Raw genomic sequence first — 6146 nt, 5'->3', positions numbered from 1 at the left:
CGAGTACAATGCATGATTAATATTAACTTCAAATTATTGTTTGCTGAAAATCCGCAATTGCCTGATCAATGATCTCAGATTGAAACTCGCCAAATCGTCGTACGTGTTCTATAGACAATCAACGTTTTTGTCTAATTGCCAACTTGCATTGAGAGCAAGGACATGGGACACGCTGATTGAGATACGCCTCGCGATCTTGAACAATAAGACCTTCTTCGTTTTCCATCTTACCTACATTACAATAAACAAGGCTCAAATGGATAGCTTTATGGAGATGTATGTCAAGTTGCAAGTTGACCATAAGCTCTTTCTTAAGAGGTTTTAGCCTCTGCAAGAGCTTGAGAAGCAAATTTTGTAAAACATTGAGGTTGATATTGATGCATCCATGGTGTTGAAATCTAAACTTCAAGATATAAGAAATGCTTTACTAATTGATGTAAAGAATACATTGGACATAGTAGTTGAGAGATTTATTGATGTTATATCTCGGCCATATACCATGCTCAAGGATTTGTTTGTCTCGGTAGATAATTATTCATTATTGTAAAAAAAAAAGAGCATTGGTTCATAAGGTTCATGAGTCGAAGACTAAATGTTTGGACTTGACTAAAAGATTGGATAATGCCTTAGATGCTAAAAGGAAAAGTGATGAATATGTTACTTAATCATTGTAACAAAAAGATTGGTGACAAGGATGCTATGATTAATGAAGTTCTTCATGAGGTGAATATAGAGTTGAAGGGGATGGAACACGATTCTTCTTTGGGATTTAGTGGTGATCAGTCAATTATTGAGGTGTCTTCTTGTACAACCATTATACCTTATATACCTAGCTACGATCTCTAGGTTATGTACTTTGAGTATCTTAGAGGGACTCTACTAAGATTACTTATACAACTGCACTAGAGGGCTTTGAGTATAAGTAATCCATTTATGAGCATCATTGAGGATCTCTTAGTCTAATAATAAATCAGTCTCAACAAAAACCATCTTAGAAATGTGGTTTTTTTGTCCTAGGTCCATGTATAAAAATTAATGTCATCTATAAAATTTATCAACTATAGTAATAAAATTTGTTTCAATCAATTCTACTCATAGTCATAACATTTGAAGAAAATATCCTATGCTCAATTTAAGGGATTCTTCTTCTATAGCAATACTTTTGGGTTCATTTTGATGAAGTACCATAATGACCATTAGCTAGGGTATGATTTTCTTTTAGTCCTTCCGTTGACTAGTTGGCATGATTTCTAATTTGTTATGCCGATAAAGTTAATACAAAAACAATGAATTATGCATATCACAATTAGATCCCCTACTTGGACATTATGAAGGATATGACCAATTTTAAGCCATCTTAAAGAGTCACCAATGTACGTGGCCCATGGCAAAGCACATTGCATACCATTATCGATAAGTCTATTATCATGCATCTTAAATCTCCTAATTAGACTTTATAAAGTGTATGACTAATTTTTAGCCCTCTTAAGGAGTCGATGTAATGGTACCCATAAAAAAAGAAAAGTGCATACCATTACCATAATCATGGATATGTTATCATTCCAATATATACACACACACGTGGACTACATCTTGAGTAGACAAAAGCTATCCATTTGAGTAGGCATACATCTCCATAAAGCTATCCATTTGAGTATACATCTCTTTCTCTTTCTCTCCCTCTCTCTCTCCCTCTCCCTCTCTTTCTCTCGCATTTCCTCTCCCTCTCACAATATATCCTAACACTCTCCAAAAGCAAAAGGGAGAGGGAGAGAGAGAATGCACTCTCCCTCCCTCTCCCTCTCCCTCTCCCTCTCTTTCTCTTTCTCTTTCTCTCCCTCTCTCATTTCCTCCCCCTCCCTCTCCCTCTCCCTCTCTTTCTCTCTCATTTCCTCTCCTAAACAAGCAAAAGAGAAAGTGATTCAAACCTTAAACAAGGAAAAGGGAGAGGGAGAGAGAATGCACTCTTCCTCCCTCTCCCTCTCCCTCTCTCTCTCTCTTATTTCCTCTCCTAAACAAGCAAAAGAGAAAGTGATTTAAACCTTAAACAAGCAAAAGGGACTCTCTCCCTCTCCCTCTCTCTCTCTCTTATTTCCTCTCCTAAACAAGCAAAAGAGAAAGTGATTTAAACCTTAAACAAGCAAAAGGGAGAGGGAGAGAGAGAATGTACTCTCCCTCCTGCTCTCTCTCTCTCCCTCTCCCTCTCCCTCTCTCTTATTTCCTCTCCTAAACAAGCAAAAGAGAAAGTGATTTAAACCTTAAACAAGCAAAAGGGAGAGGGAGAGAGAGAATGCACTCTCCCTCCCTCTCCCTCTCCCTCTCCCTCTCCCTCTCTTTCTCTTTCTCTCCCTCTCTCATTTCCTCCTCCTTCCTCTCCCTCTCCCTCTCTTTCTCTTTCTCTCCCTCTCTCTCCCTCTCTCTCCCTCTCTTTCTCTCTCATTTCCTCTCCTAAACAAGCAAAAGAGAAAGTGATTTAAACCTTAAACAAGCAAAAGAAGGAGAGAGGGAGACTCACCGATGATATATGGCGAGTGTGGGGCGGCTCCTCTTTGCGATAAAGGCTCCTCCTCTCCTTCGCGAACAATGGCGACAGCGGCGGCAAGTCTTCTTCCTCTCCTTCTCTCATGACGGTCGCTCTCTTCCTCGCTCTCTCTCTCTCTCTCAAAACACGAAACGCAAAAACGCGAAATAAAGCTGCACTCGGTTTCCGCCCACTTTTTTCCCTGTGGACCGTCGCTATTTGCGTCGCTATTACGCAAATAGTGACGCAAATACCTGCCATCGCTAATCGTCGTTACTACCAGCTCAAATCCTTGTAGTGACAATCTCCCCCCATGCCTTGTGTGAGCACTTCACAATGCATGTATTTATAAATTTATTAATCTCCAAGCTAAAAAATAGCCCATTCTACAATTAGTATGCTTTCGGCTTTTGTGTTTGCTTTTGCCCAAATAAAGAGTAAAGCGTTTGGACATCCAAAAATTGGGATATATCCAAATACTATGTCAAATAATAAAATATTTGAACAGAGCGTCTATGCTCACACAAAATAATAAATGTTTATGAGGCGCTTTAATAAATAAGAGTGCCTAGATAAATATCGATGCTACATCTTTAGTTATACGGTGCATGCCTATCAAATAATAATAATTCTTCTAGGTAATTTGAATATACGCCATCACCCGGTGCTTCCCAATGCCATCGCTTCCTACTCTACACATCAATTGAAGCATTCACAATTGTTAGAAAATAATATCTAAATCCCACAAAAGTGGATACCTAATAGTCTTCAGTTACAAAATAATTAAATAGGTTTTGAACTCTATCCTAACCAAAATTTAATATGAGTGCACTCTAAACTCATAAACATCCATTAATTTAATATGTATTTTACAGAATCACCCACTATGGAATCACCCATGTGCACATTAAATTAACTTGACTCCCAAAAAGGACAGGCGTCCCCATCAACTTCTCACACAAGGAATCCACCTTGTGTACAAGCCCTGAAAAATAAATAGAGTTTTACGAAATCCACCAAAAAACCTCACGGAATCCACCGTGGAATATGCCTCCTGGCATCAGGAGCTAGCACCTTTTTCCTCATAGATAGTAGTGTTATAAGTCATATGGTTAGTTGCAACTTCAAAATTTCACATCCTATTCTTAAATTCACAAGATGGATTAAAAATTGGACTTTCAAAACATACTTGATCACATAACATTGATTGTGTCATGTACTTGCAATTTGATTGTCTGTTAAACTTGAGCCACTCATATATATCCCTTCAAGCAAAATATATTCAATACCATTAAACTTAAAATATAAACTTATATGATGGCTCTCATGAATTACTTTTCCAACCACATATTGGGCCACTTTCTTATTATGTATAGTATTTCTCTACATCCCATCACAAGGTGTTGCTTAGAATTTCTTTTTCCTCTAATACTTTCCTCTTGGTCTTTTTCAGGTTGCTCAAATATCTCAATTATATATGGATATAAGGATCGTGCCAAATGTTTGCAAAATAATTATGATAAAAAATTTATTGAAAATGATATGTCTTGCTTTTGTATTTTCTTCCATAATACAATCATTTATTAAGCTAGATATAACTGTTGAAAGTGTTGCTTGTCAAAACATCATGAACTACAAAGCATGTGTTACCTTCTTGTGACTTTGATCGGGATGTAGGGGTCACTTTAGATGCTCATATAGGACATGATAACTTAGATTTTTGCTTGAGAGGTTCACTATATGTAAATCCTTATTATCACATGCATCCAAGGCCTAATTCAAAAAACCATTATTTGTAAATCTATCATGAACAAGACATAGCCTTTTGTATATTGAACATGTTAACACACCATTAAATGATAACATTATGTATATAAAAAACATCCTAAAAAGCATGTATCTATGAGTAACCCCCTCCCCACACCCCAAGGTTTATTGAGCCCAATAATTTGTGCTTGCTTCATCATATTATATTTTATAAGAAAGATACAAATTAGATCAAATACATCTTTTCAAAAAAAAATGCATTTCAACATTTTAAAGAAACTAGACTAAATGGTTACCTTTAGGTGATTTTGATATAAGTCATGGTTGCAAAAAATTTGATGAAGTAAATGGTTGACATTGATTATTGCAAAGGAATCAATGAAATAAATGGTTGATATTGATTATTCTCGACATTTTTTTTAAATGTGTGCCTAATGGCTATTACTTTTTATCAGATTTTCACCAACAGGTGTCTAAGCCCTCATATAGTAGTAGCCGGGATTATTCGATCCTTGGAACATTAGTAACTTGTTGTGGCATGTTGTCTTACATAAAAAATATAATCATTAAGTAAGCCATACACATTAACAAAATTTTATATAAAAATATCAACTTTGTTGTCTTGCATAAGAAAGCTCATTACTAAATAGAACATAATATTGACAAAAATTTGTCTATAAAGTCATAAAGCTCAAAGTTTAAGCTACCAGTGGGTGATTGTGATGGCCCTTTGGTATCCTTTATCATACCATCAACAATATCTAAAGTTCCTTGTTTTCATACACACTTTTAAATCACGGTAACCATGTCATTTTGTACACTTGACATTGTAGAACCTATCAACTCAAATCTTCTATTCTACTCTTTGAAAACCATTGCATAAAAGTATAAAACTATTGAGATAAATAATGGAAAGATAAAAAAACTGAGGATAATCAACTATACAGTAAGATACCTTGAAGATTTGAGTAAAAAGACTTGATTCTTGTTGGAGATATATAGTATGATTTCCAAATAAGTGGGTGGAACTATATCTTTTCATCCACTGACCTTTATGCTTGTGGTTTTGGAAACAAACCATTTCTCATTCATTGAGTTGTAGAACCACAAATCCTTCCTTTCTTTGTTGTTCATTGCCACCTTCTATTTCTTTTCCTTATGCACTTAACTATCTCAACTATGCCACTCTTACAAGATTTCGATAATAATTCATAACTTTGATGGTTGTAAATTTCAATATTTTGTGATATCAATATTATTTTCTTCTAGCTAAGGTGGAATACACCCAACACAACTTAGTTGAGTCAATAATGTCCTTGTTTCTAGATCTTCTATCTCATATGTAATGACATTTCCATGTGGAAGAGGAATAAACTTGTGTAATAGAGAACAAATTGGTCTTATGCAATCCCATATGAAAGGATCACAGGAAATTTTTAGAACACTCATAACATTGGTTTTATCAATTCTAAGATTGGTTGACTTCTCAACTAGAAGACATTGCTTATAGTACTTACATCCAACCAATAGTCTCAAATATCCATCATATTAAAATGAGAAGAAAGATGATATACATGCTTTCCAATGGCCAACTTCAATACCATATGACCTATCGTATAAACCTATGAACAATTTTTTTCTTTTTTCTAATGTTTCAAGGACAAAGTTAAGATAGTGCTTTGCTCATCATCTTCCTCATTTGCTAAATTTCTTTCAATTATCTTCTTTCCAACTAAGTTCATACCTTTCTCTTGAACGATCTTTCTTTTCCATACACATTCTTTCATGTTCTAGCACAAAATCCATAATGATCTAAATCTATCCATTGATGGTGTGTGTATTGATCCTAAGGTATGAT

This window comes from Lygodium microphyllum, chromosome 14 (genome assembly GCF_053477565.2).
Source record: "Lygodium microphyllum isolate KBCC chromosome 14, Lygodium_microphyllum_v1.1.10, whole genome shotgun sequence".
NCBI classification, from domain to species: Eukaryota; Viridiplantae; Streptophyta; class Polypodiopsida; order Schizaeales; family Lygodiaceae; genus Lygodium; species Lygodium microphyllum.
The sequence above is the reverse complement of the archived record's forward strand: the minus strand, read 5'-3'. Positions refer to the sequence as shown.